The sequence below is a fragment of the Rhinolophus sinicus genome, chromosome 17 (assembly GCF_057876585.1).
Source record: "Rhinolophus sinicus isolate RSI-liver-muscle chromosome 17, RSI-T2T, whole genome shotgun sequence".
Classification (NCBI taxonomy): domain Eukaryota; kingdom Metazoa; phylum Chordata; class Mammalia; order Chiroptera; family Rhinolophidae; genus Rhinolophus; species Rhinolophus sinicus.
In genome coordinates this window covers 168,673,820-168,687,823 of record NC_142517.1, presented here as the reverse complement: position 1 = coordinate 168,687,823, position 14,004 = coordinate 168,673,820, and the positions used below count along the sequence as shown (strand labels likewise).

At 35.5% G+C, this 14,004-nt stretch overlaps 1 long non-coding RNA gene across 1 annotated transcript in view; it reads left to right on the top strand.

The window, feature by feature from the left end:
* Positions 1-13,719, top strand: part of LOC141567711 (uncharacterized) — an 80,375-nt gene extending 66,656 nt beyond the window's left edge. Inside the window, exon 4 of the long non-coding RNA XR_012490541.2 lies at positions 13,561-13,719. This is a non-coding gene — a long non-coding RNA (uncharacterized LOC141567711). The remainder of the gene's footprint in view (positions 1-13,560) is intronic.
* The last annotated feature ends 285 nt before the right edge of the window (positions 13,720-14,004 follow it).

Genomic DNA, 14,004 nt, shown 5'->3' with positions numbered 1-14,004 from the left:
TAATATGATGGGACGAGACCTGATGACTTCTCCAACCAACATGTTTTAGTGGGAACCTCTGGTGGGAATCTTTTGGAGACTATATTTTAACCCAAAGAAATGTCTCAAAGGCTGACAATCCCAGGCCTTCTTCAGCAGGTGACGAAAGGGAGCTATTTCAGAGTAGGTGGATCTTCTGTTAGCCTCCATCTGTAAACATTTAGGTAGCTCCTTACCCACCCATAACTAGATCCATTGTCTGGTGTTTTACAAAACCATGGGGGAAAACCTCTGACCAAAGATTTGATAAAGATACAAAATTACTGATTTGTCAAGGTTGAGACTAAAATGTACCTCTGAAGTTTTATGATCCCTGGTCAATGTCTGAATGAAGATAGCCTTGTCGGAAAATTTTATATCCATCTTACACTTGCAGAGCTGCACAAAAAAACAAATACATTCCAGAGCATCAAAAGCTGCTACCAATACTTTTAAGGATTGTTTCATTCCTATCATTTTGATAGGTGTATTTGAAACTCAGCGGCTGCCAAGATTGAAAACGACTAGTTCTCAGATAATTTTATCTGATGTAACACATCATTAAAGAGAATGAATTCCGTCATTTATCTTTGTTTTATGTATCACTTCTTTCTCAACCCCAACCCCCAAGGAGAAATAAACTTTTGTGTTTCATAGCAGTACTGAACTTAAGAACATAATATTTGAGGTTTTCTTTACAGCCTGAGAAGCATGCTCTTTGCGAATTCACAAACTCTCTGAACTAAATGGGTCTTGACCCTGTATGGTTTTTCACAATGCTTCCATTGATAACCTAAGATGTCAATCACCAAAGCGAATGTGGTGGTGATGTCATTGCTGATACAGTTCCACCAAATCACACACTCTGGCGAGTCAAGAGAAATCAAAGTTTCAACATTCTAGTGGAAGAAAGCATTGCGGCAGTGATAAGGAAACCAGAGAAGGCATTTAGATGCCAACTTCTGATCAGGAAGAAACAGAAAACTATACAAATTACACTAGTACCCTACCAAGATAAGCAGAAATCGTGAGTTATTATTTAGTGAGTGCAGAGTTTCTGTTAGGGGTGATGGACAAGTTCTGGAAATGGTTAGTGGTGATGGAGACACAACATTGTGAATGTACTTAATGCCACTGAGTTGTACACTTAAAAATGGTTAAAATTATAAATTTTATATTATGTGTATTTTACACAAAAAAAAAAAACACTTAGAATAAAAACAAAAATTATAAATTACCTAAGAGTAAATCTAAGAAAATATATGCAAGGCCCTTATGGAAAATATTATAACATCAGTTGAAGCTTATGAAAGAGCTAAATAAATAGATAGATGTACCATATTCATGATTAGAGATAGTCAATGGTATAAAGATACTAGTTTTTCCTAGATTAATCTGTAGATTCAATGTGAATAGAATTAAAATTCAAACAAGTTCTTTTTTGTTCTTGTTTGTTTTGTTTTGTCATTGAACTTGACAAATTGATTCTGATATTTAAATGCGAGAGTAAATGGTCAGTCAAGAACAGATGAAGCTCAGTGGAAGAAGAACCCAACAGACCAAAAACTCAGGCTAAACATTGGGATTTATTGTAAAGCCACAGAAATTCAGAGAGAAATTCACACAGGAATGGACAAGTAGGCAGTTTATGGCATATTATTGATATAATAGCTATCAATGGAGCTCACTCCATACCTCACCTCCTTCAGTGCTGGGCTCAAATGCCGTCTAAGTAGTAAAGACTCCTACCTAAAATAGCAATGTCTCCTCTCCACACCCCACCATTCTTCTCTATTTTAGTTTCTCCATAGCAACTTTGATGTACCATATATTTTACTTGTGTATCTCTTTATCATCTCTCTCCCCATTATATTGTAAATTACACAAAGGCAGGGATTTCTTGTTGTGCATGGCTGTGTCCCCAGAGTATAGAGCCCTACCTATTACATGGTAAGTATTCAGTATTTTTTTAATGTAAATGGATGCAACCGTTTAGAATACTCAGAAATAGACTCACACTTATAAGGACATCTAATATATGATCAAGTTGGCAATACAGGTTAGAAGGGAAAGGATGAATTATTCAATAAAGGATTTTTTTCCTTTACCCAGCTTCCCTTATTCCTAAATTTTCCTATCATTGAAAGAGCTGAATTTCTACAAATCAGATTTCTTTTAGTCTTTCATCCAATAGATGATTCCCTTAAAACACGCACACTCACATGCGCGCACACACACACACACACAAAGTTGTAGAACAATTAGTTATCCATATAAATTTAACAATGGATACTTTCCTACATCATAGGTAAATATCAATTCCAAATGGATTAAGGACTTAGAAGTGAAAACTTCAGAACTTTAGAATTTATTTAAAAATTCCAAATAAGAAAAAATTTCTTAAACAAGACAGAAAAAGTACAAATTATAAAGGTTCTGATTAGTAATTTTGACTATGTTAAAATTAAAAGCATCTATTCATACTATATACCATTAAAAAAAGGAAAAGTACAAGTCACAAACTGGCAAAAGATATTTACAAACATAGCTAACAGAGGACTAGAATCCAGAATATTAAAATAAAATCTGTTATCAATAGAAAACATAATAATGCAATAGAGAAGTAAGCAAAAACTTAAATAAGTAACCTGGTTAGAAATCGAAGACATGCAAATTAAAACCACAAGGAAATACCACTTTTAACTTTTCAGTTTGCCAAAATTTTTTAAAGTTGGAAAATATCAAGTCTTGGCAAGTTTGGAGCAACAGAGCTCCCGTCCATTGCTTGTGGGTGGGAAATTGGTACAATTACTTTGGAAAAAAATATCTTCTGGCCCAGCAATTTCATTTTTAGGTATATAACCTAGAAAAACTTTTGCACATGGGCATCTGGAGACATGCTGAATAGAAGAATACTGTATAGAACTTTTGCCCACAACAACAAAATCCTGAGAACAACTCAAATATACATAAATCATAGAATAGAAAAATAAATATTACTGGAGTCAGACCATGGAAAACTATACCACTATGCAAAGGGAAGACCCACATGTTATGTGTCAGCATGGATGAACCTAGAAACATGATGCAGAGGGAAGGAAGCAAATCACAGAAGAGAACATGTGAATCCATTCATGTAATGTTCAAATCCAGGCACACTTAAATAGTAATTTCTGTAGGGATATAACAAAGTGATCAACACAAGCGATGAATTGTTAAAAGAAAAACGAATTAATGCACATGGCAGTATAATTGTTACCCTTGGCTGAGAGAAGTAGTATGGCCATAAATAAAGACAAGGGCTGAACTTTTTTTGGGAGGTGACGAGGCATTTTAAAATATTTTTAAATTTTCTTCCCTTGGCAAAATTTCTCTTTATGAAATACCAAAACTAAACAAAACAAAACAAAACGTGGTTTAATTTCTGAGATTTCTGAGGTTTTTGTGAGGTATCTTCCCCAATGTGGCATGCTCCACACGCTTCACAATTAAACTTTTCAAACATAGTAGGCTTTAGTTCCCCTTCCCCTTGGAGGGTCTCAATTAACTCATAGTCCTGGTGTGTTCAGAGTCTAAAATGACTTTGCTCCCCCTGAAAGTTGTAATTGTGTAATAGTTGCTTGTAAAGGAAATTGATGTGATCATGTCTGGCTAGCAGGAAATTAAGCAGATAAGTGGTCAGACCATTGCACGCAAGCTTTAATGGACCAGCAGCTGGATACCTTTCTCTGTGTGTCAAAATCCTCCATTTTGCTCCACAGGCTCTGGATTTTGTCTTAGTGCCATTTTCATAGCATCATCATATATTCTTTTAATTATTTTAAATATTTAAATTAGTTTAAAATTCTAAAACAATTATTAAAAACACCTTAGCAAGGAAAGTTTTATGAAACTTCAAATGTGGAACTTGTAAACTTTTATTGGCCAAAAGGTGCTAAATAACTAGAGCAAAGAATTTTCAAACAATAGCAGCAACAACCAAAGCACTTAAAAAAAATTTTTTTTTATTAGGAATAATAAATCTGTAACCATGGGACAAATTTATAGCCATTAATTCTTGTAGAAGGAAGTGTTGTCTCCCCTTTCTGTATTTGAAAAGGGAAAATTTTCAGTGCATAAAAGTGTTAGAGTCATCATGGAAGTTCCATAGAACCCAGGGATTTTTATATCTTTAAGTCATATAAAACTTCACTGGATAGTCTGTATTGAGACAAACATTAATACAAACATAAATTGCTATTACATTCAACTATGCTATCCCTCAGATGCAAAAAAAAAAAAAAAAAAAAAAAAAAAAAAAAATCTCAGCATACACTAATTATGCATAGCTTTGGGGAATTAAAATTCCTATTTGGGGTATAGGAATACCAAGGAGATGTTTAAAAGGTCTTTGGGAAGGAGTATGGTATAATGGGGTGAACTCCAAAAAATTCATATTCAACTTCTCTTTATTACTGTCTAGCTGTGAGATCTTGAATAAGTAATTCTACTTTTCTGGGATACAGTTTCCTCATCTAACTGCTCTTTTATGGTTCCATCCTAATATTCTATGCTAAATTCCATATTTTGTCTTTAGCCATAACTGAAAAACATGTTACTTAAGCATCTAACACAAGTATTTTTTGGGGGGGATGATTGAGTACTATGGTACTATGAATCATAGAGTGCTCAGCCTGGCAATATTAATGCCAAGCATTTTATACAGAGTGGGTGATCCACAACTATTTTAAATAAATGAATGAATGAAGAGCTTAAGCTCAGTGAAACTAACCAAAGCTTATAATTTGACTAAAAGTTTGTGATTTTTATTTCATTACAAGGTTATAGCAAATTTTATGTATGAGCTTTAAATTATCTGATTTTCTGAGGGGAATTTTTTTTTAACTCCTTACCTATTGAAAACTTTTGGCAAATGCACAGAATAGCATTCTAAAGAACTGGAGTTTTGAAACAATTGAAAGGAACTGATTAGAGAGCAAGTATTTGCTTTCCACATTAGCATTTTATTGGCCAATTGACATGCCTTCTACCCACTCGCTAAACAATCTTGGGCATGTTAATTCTCCATCTTGGATCTCTGGCTTTTTGAAAAAATGGGAATAACAATGTTGACCTGTTTTGAGGAGGAAACAGCTAATATAGCCATAAAGACCCAAATTCATCATTAAGCCTGTGGAAGGCTAATTCTCTAATATCAATCAGTTAGAGATATATATTTGGTTAGATATTCCTTTAGGGAAAACGTGTGGAAACGGAACAGTACCCATTAAGGAATACGGGTTTTTTCCTTCCATGGTTGCCAAAGTTTGTTTGTTGTGAGGTTTTTTTTCCCCTTCTAATTTTCTTAAGGAGTTTTGGAAATAAGATCATTATCCTTGTGGGGTATCTGCTGGGTATTGTATCCTTTAAAGTCAAGATTTTTTGTGATTCATCAAGGAAATAATGAGGAGGTGAATAAATTTAAAATCCAAAAGCAGGTTCTTTGTGGAAAAACAATTTAGCAATGAATCTTTTTTTTTTGTCAGTTGAGACAATATTTCTGGACAATTATTGGTAAATTTTAGGTTAGACACTTTTTAAAGGGATTTTTTTGGCAAAATTATGAAAATATATAAAAAAATCCTGATCGAGTACTATAAATATAACATCTAGTTTTAATAAACATGAGTCATGAAACTAGAACATTTCCCTTTTTCTATAGGTTTTACTTACCATGGTAATTAATCTTAACATCTGTTAAGTTCACTTGCTTTGTGAAATAATAAATTACCAAATAGCAGGCCCATAAAACGGACGACTGCCTGTACATGGATCACCATATGGCCCAATTCAGTGCTGTTATAGAGAAAGCCATGTGCTTAGTAAACAATAGGCATAATATGACCCGTGTTAACAAGAGTTGGTTTCTATCAAGCAGTGAAAGTACCAAGTCATATAATGATAAATTTTGGCCTCACAAAGATGAAGCTAATATCATTAACAATTTATTGCAACGGAACTTAAATCTTTTCAAATTAAACTCATGATGGATTTTAATCTTTCGGTTAATGTTGGTAAATGATTATGCCTCAAGCCATTATGATAACGATCATTATTAGCAAGAGTCTGTTTTTACAATGTTTTTAATGTTTAAAATTAATCTAGAAGTCAAGAGCCATTAAATCATTTCTCCTGCAGCAGAATTTAAAAGGTGCACATATTTCAAATAACTCCATTTTAAAAACAAAAGCTGAATAAGCAATAGGAAAAAAAGACACAAGAAAATCAAGCTATTAACTACAGCGCCACCAAGTGACCAACCTCAAAATTCCATGTATAAACAAACGGGCAAATACACCAAGGAAAAGACCTATATTCAGAAAAGAGACCACAGTATGAACCACAGATGGCTGCTGTTTACTGACTTACAATGGGTTTCAAAACTCTAAGAAGTCAACTTCTAACTCTAGAATTACAAGTTTCAGCTGTGAAATCTCAGGAATAAGCAGTGGGTTGCCAGAGCCGGCAATTTACAGAATTTGAATCGCAGATGAAGATTAGCCCTTTACACAACAACTACACTTTCAAAGGTAAAAAAGATGTATGCTTGAGTGATGTGAAAAGAGTTGACCATTATACATGACAGGGTGTCATCTTCCAGTGCAAAGAATAAAATGTACACAAAAGAGAAAATTATACTACAAAATTTTTATATCATTTATGTCCTATAATCTGAGAACTCTGGTTTCCTCTCTTAAGTGTCAGTTTCACATCTATAAATTATTGAAATCAAACTAGATGATTTCTAAGTTACTCACCAGGCCAGAAATCTTATGGCAAGAATCACTGTAAGGCATTTAGCTCAACAAATTTTATGCAAGAATTTGCATGTAAATCCTTGTATAGGTTGAGGCTGTACTATAATGGTCTAATTGATAACACATCTGAATTGAAGTGAACATTAACAGGTAGTAAAGAAAAAAATAGGGGAAAAATGGAAACATAAATCTAGGAAAAAATAATTCAGAAATAATTCTTGCCAGCAATGTTTAAAACATTTACTTATTCATTCATTTATTAAGAGTATCTTGGTTTCCAACACCATGTCAGGCATTTTCTAGGGAAAACAACATGTCATAGAAACTATTCTTCGATGTGGGAGTGTTCTCATTGGTAGAAGGAACTCAAAACTAATTACAGGAAGCTAAAGGAGATATGGATCAAAAAGGAATAAAAAATTAGATTAGTTCCAAGGAAAATGTAACATCACTTTATAGACTGAAGTATTTGACCCCACCCTATGAGCTGTTTCTGGAAGTGCTGTTTGTATTCTTAAACCAGGTGTCAAACTAAAAACCAACCAATGAACCAACCGACCAACAAACACAATGACTAAGGGAATGACGACTTTGAATGACTAATGGGAGAAACTTAAGAGAAGCTAAATATAAACCATCTGACTATATAGACTGACAACACCAGGTTTAAAAATAGAAAACTGATGAGGGCATTGGTATTGTTTTCCAGCGCACAAGAGATAACCATGGGAGTGAGCAGTTACAGGGAAGAGAAGCTACTGGGAAGAGAAAAATTTAGACAGTATCAGAAAAAAACTTTCCTGTCAGATAAAAACATAGCTTAATACTATCACTTAAGGGAAATGTTAGATTTTCCACTTGATCTTTTGGGAGCCCACTGATGGGAGCTCTGGGGCATGTTTTGTTAGTATCTCAGGAGGGCTGGTGATGCCTCTCAGTCTTCCTCTCTGCAAATGCTAAGGATGGGAATGGAGAATCATGAAGTGGGAAGGGCCAAGGAAAAGCAAGTGTGTTCTTAGTATAATATGGAAACGATTTATGGAGTTTTTCAAAATTCATACTACCCAATTATATCATTTTTTCCCTTTACTTGTTGTTTCTCTCCCATTGGTTTAAATCAAGGGGATAAACAAGCCCAGCACTCTAATTCCCTGAGGAGACAACTGGATTCCAGTCCTTAATGCAAATAACTAGACATAACACAGGAAATGTTATTTAAAAGAAGAATAAGTCAACATTTACCAAATATAACAATTCAAATTCCTGGTTCTCTTTCTGCTGTCCTGAAATAAGGAAATCATACAGAAAAAGTCACCTAGCTAAAGTAGTTAGTTCAAGAGTGTTCAGTCAGTCGGATTTCCTCTGACTTGTCTATATTCTCACATTCCTTTAAAATGACCTCTAGAGAATCACAATGTCTCCTGATCTTGTTGGACAGGTGCAAAGTCTCAATCAGCCCATACTTGCCTCTCATCTGACCATACCAGAGAGGCACAGATATTATCTTCTGTTGCCTTTTTAAAAGGGCAGGAAACAACAAAGCTCTGTTGTTTCAGCAGCTGCCCTTTGGGTTCGTGGCTAGACACCTCTGCTTGGCGTCCATTCCCAGCTTGGGTGTGAGAGCCCAGTTGTGTTATTCTCATAACTTCTGCCTTGTGTTTTGGACCTTGGCTCTTTCAGTTATTTATGCGTCTTCTGAATTTAACCATCTGCCATGTTCCTGGAATGACAACTGGCTGCACTGTTTTTGGTTTCCTGGTATTTTTTCCCCCTCTTCTGGACCTAAGCTATGACCCTGATGTTCATTCATGGAACATTGCCCTAATCTTTGTTTTGATCTATGGGGTAATTTTTAAAAAATGTTTTAGGTTTAATCTGTTCAGCTCTGCTGGGACAGCAACTCCTTCTAGCTTTCAGACCAGTGCCTAAGTATTTGTCATGTAAAAACAAACCTTTTTTTAAATCAAACCAAGTATAAAGGAATCGACAGTGATAGCTCTGCTGAAATAGTAGAATATAGTTTAAATTATCATTTAAGCCATAGCTATTAGTTATTATGAGTCTCTTTTAGAGGGTAGGGGAATTTTGTTTTGTTTTGTTTTTGTTTTTTTGCTATTTATACCTTTTTTCTTTTTCTGCAAAGATTGAGGTAGTGGGATTTTTTTTTGTTTTTTATTTTTGGTTTGTTTGTTTTACTATGAGTGGTTAGAAATGTAGGTTTTAGAATAATCATATAACTGATATATCCAATTGGTTTGCTAGAGCATTATCTTCCATAGCTTATTATGTGTATGCTATAATTTTCTTGCACAAGTAAATTATTGTTATTTCTTTTAAGTACAGCTGGCATTCACATTTTTCCTCCCTCCAAAATTTAGAAATTTTGATCAACAGACAGGTAAATAGATGGTCTTTCTTGATGAGTTATAATTAAAGTACAAAACACTTACTTATGTCGGGAAATAGATTGCCTTAAAATATACCTATGCACATGCCTCAAATGGACTCACGTGATTTTGGTAGCAGAAAGTACGTATAATAGAAAATTGCAATTCTAAACTATGGTGGAGTACAAATACTAAAGCCCCAACACTTGCTAAACCTATGCCACAATTTACAGAGATTCTCTGATTTACAGAAATGTCAGTTCTACCCCCTTATTCTCAGCTACTGCCAGAGAGGAGGTTGGCAAGGACAGCATCAATTCAAATGATTGCATAATTTCTCCTTGGTAATCGCTTTCATTGTCAGAGCATATGACTGGGGTATGGAAGATATAATGACTTTTCTACCCTTACTTGTTCTTTCTCAATACATTTGTAATGTGAGCTTCCAGGCCACGTACGTTTTGGAATTCTATCTAATCCAATAATTTTATACTTGTGTAGTAGAGCACGAGCAATGTCATTTTGGAAAGACTTTTCAAGATCAGAGGTCAATCTAATCTAATCATTTGGAGTTGCAAAGAACCCAAAAGAAAACTTCTCATGTCTAAATCATCATGCTATGATTTTTTTTTATGACAAAGCAATAAAGAATATTTAGAGGGGTGGCCGGTTAACTCAATTGGTTAGAACATAGTGCTGGTAGCACTAAGGTTGCCCATTTGATCCCCTGCATGGGCCACATGAGCTGTGCCCTCCTTAAACATAATAATAATAAAATAAAATAGTAAAATAAAGTGAATAGCTTTAAAAAAAATATTTAGAAATCAAATAATTTGTAAATATTAGATCCTAAATATTCCTTTTAGGAATTGGGATGTAATTATATCTACCATGTTTCCCCGAAAATAAGACCTAGCCGGACAAGCAGCTCTAATACATCTTTTGGAGCAAAAATTAATATAATACCTGGTATTACATTATATTATATTATATTATATTATATTATATTATATTATATTATATTATATTATATTATTATTACTGTGGGAACAGAGCCAGGAGTGCAGTTTCCAGGCTCTTGGCCTCACGTGGAAAGGTGCTGGCTCAGGTAGTAAATGGCCATCAACTGTGATTGGATGGCCATCAGCTGTGGCTGGTTGGCCGTCAGCTGTAACCAGTGAGCCATTGGCCACTAATATAACTGCTGTGGCTATGCTGGCAGCAGATGGTGGTGGAGCTAGCAAGTGCAGATTGCAGTTAGCAAGTGGGAGTCGGTCGGTTGGCAGAAAAGCAGACAGCAGGTCGCACGTCGGGTGACTCCAGCCTCCAGTGAGACTATAGTGGTATGACTTCCCTACATATGGCTCCGTGGGTGTTCCTTTTTGGCCTAGCCACATCCTGCATTCTCACGTGGGGAGCGGGAGCAGAGACCCCGCAGGCCGCCTCACACAACAATTACATTACATTATATTACATTACATTACATTATATTATATTGGACCCGGTCTTATTTTACTATAAGGGTCTATATTAATTTTTGCTCCAAAAGACGCATTAGAGCTGATTGTCCAGCAAGGTCTTATTTTTGGGAAAATACGGTAGTACTCTTCCTCTTTCCACCAATGATGTGAACCATGAAATCCTTCTTCGAAGAGAACCAAGAACCCACTTTCCACCTAATATCCTCCTAGCCTTAAGGAATTGAGTGTGGGAGTTAGAAAATAAGAGTAAAGAGTTAAGATGGTTTACATCTAACTTTTAGGCCCAAGTAAGTTCTTTCGTAGCCACAGTCTGTAGCAGCAAGACATCTCCTCTTATATAGCTTGTAGGTCATCGGCAAATATTTCTTGAGTAAATCTTTGTACTTCTTCCCATATCACCAGTTAGGGGCTTCAAATTATACTAAAGGTGGTATATGCCAGATGACTTCACTTCCTTCTTTTTCTCTCATGGAAGACCCCCCTCGGCAGCAGACTTCTACAGTGTGCTCAGGCTAATTGCTTCCAGCCTGTTTCCCCATTTTGGAGCCTCTTCCAAGGCACACATTGTGCTTTTCTTCACTTCCCCTTTTCAGCATGTAAAGCAAACAATGTATAGAACTAGAGCAGATGGCTTAAATCCTGGTTCTGACACTTATTTTAAAAATATAGGAGAATCCTTTAATCTGAGCCTCAGTGTCCTCATCGCTAAATGGAAGTGATGACATCTTCCGTAGGTGGTTACTAAAAGTATTAAATAAAATAACAGTTATAAATTGTAAAATGACACACATACTAAGTCATCATTATTTGTTACCCCTTCCCCACTTAAATAGCTTCTAAACCACAGTCTTTCTTCACAAACTTTTCCCAGTTTGACTAGATGGAGATCAATTCTTGGTTCTCCACTCTGAACATAAATTTACTTTCATTCTCTTTCATGACTTACAAGCACAATACTGCATACCTACATAGAAACATCCAAAACTGCTTTACTGTTCTCACTCTGTTTTCCATCTGTCTGAATTAGTGTTTCCTCTCATATTTCATAATTTCTCAAAGGAAAAATACCCTAAATGAATTACTACTTTGACACATCTCACCCAGTGATCTCCACAGTTAAGCACATACTGTACTGCATCCTTAAAATGATAATTGTGGTGAGTTGTACTGAGGTGAAACTATTCACTGCCCCACCCTGCTGGGTCCCTCCCAGTGGAGCCCCTCTCAGTGACAAGGTTATATTTCTTCCCCAAACATATCAACCTTGGCCATATGACTCATTTTGTCCAATAATATATTAGTAGAAGTGACATAGGCCACTTTCAAGCCGGTGCTTTGAGAACCATTGTGTGGTGCACCATTGCTCTTTTCCCCTTTGCCATAAGAAAGCAGGTATTCCAGATAAGGGCTTCTCCTTCAGCGTGGATATCCAGTAAAGAGGACCCACGGCAGATGTATAATGTGAGAGAGAACTAGCCCTTTGTTGTTGCAAGATTTTGCACTTGATTGTTTTTAAAGTACACCTAAACTGACTGGTATATTCATGATAGCATAATCTCTAAGTGCAGTGTAATTTCAGGGTGTGTATCAGTCTACAATCGGGTGAGCAAAAAAGAGTGCATGTCTTTATTTTCTGTATATTAGCTGGAATCCTTTCTTTGAAGCTGAAAAGCAAATTTAGGCAGCCTTAGGGCTATTAGTGCTGTTCACTCTGCATGCACCTTCTCTTTGCTAATGATCCACAGAGCCTGCTGCGGGAGTGAATATGGGGGGAATGGGACTGGAAAATATAAGGGAAAAACAAATAAATCTCAAATTACTATTTAGCCATACTATTAAAGTATGGCGTAATATAAAGTGAAAAAAGAATTCAAGCTGTACTAAAATCAGATCAGTGCGATATATTTATCATGAACAGTTCTCTTTCATGTAACACCCTAGGAATTTTCAGTTTACTACTGCAGATGTACAGAAAAGAAACATAAAAACAGTATTCTTACATTTTGCTCTACTTTATTTTAAAAAACAAAATATGCTTGTAATTTCCATTATTCTACAATTTTATACAAAAATGAAACTGGAATGAACCATATGGATGAAAAAAGAAAGTTTCATTTGTTGCCAAATATCTTCCCTACATAACATCTGGCTATTTAGAACATCTGTACAACTGACAATCTTTCAACTTTTCATCTGGATGTTTGGCAAATATGGAGAAAATATTTTCTTTATAAATCTAATTCTTATTTTTATGCAGTGCTATTCTAATTGCATATTTGGTAATATTCCTACCATCCTACTATTTTTCAAATAAAACATGGATACAATATTGGAGCAAAATAATAAATTTTTAATGTTGTGGTACATGCCCACATGCAAACTCTGACAGTTAAAAAGGAAAAAAAAAATGGTGAATTCTTTCTCCATAGCAGTCAATCTATTTCAAGAGAGATTAGCAATGGAATATATCAAAGCACAGAGTCCACATTCAATGACCTCTGTTGTGCATGCCCTTTATGTGAGTGAGATGAAAGAATTCTCTTCTTTGGCCAGATGCTGATACAGTCCCATAACATCTGCATTGATGTCTGCTTGGCACTTGGATAAGGGGGGAAATTTGATTGTGCTCTTGAGATTATGGGACCTGGAGACAAGCATCATAATCATCCTTTGCAAAAATTCCAAGGGGCTTAGTTACATGTTTTTCCCTTGTCAACATCTGCCAAGAACCACATATCAATTACTACTGCATCTTTTCTCAGGTAATAAAGGAACAGAGAACTCCCAAATTAGCAGTCTTTATCTTCCTAACAACATGCCCCAGGCCTTTGCTTTTGGATGTAACACTCATCATTTTTTGTCATTGTCTACTTACAGGGATCTTGGCAAAGAAAGAAGCCTGGATGGAAGAAAAAGGTATTACTTTTAGTATGGCAAACCTTACATGAGAGTCTGTTTCAGGATATCCAATGCGAAGAAAGGCAGAGTAAATTTAACTGAGCTATTTCACGTTCCCTAGAGCCATCCATCCCTGTATTTTACTGATAAGATCTCCTAATAGCTAATTTCTATTCAAGCATTCTGTTATGCTTGCATAATTTTATCTTCTCTTATTTTTCATCTTATTTATTGGCTTCTACAGGTGTGTGTGTGTGTGTGTGTGTGTGTAAGGTGTGCGTGGACCTTACCTAGCAAATATCCCTTATAAAGTAATGAACACGTATGTAGTATGCCCCATGGTGTGCCTAAGGTGAGACCTATAACCACCTATGCTTCCAAATAGGTACTGTGAGAACCAACATACTTTTTATGCATGCATAG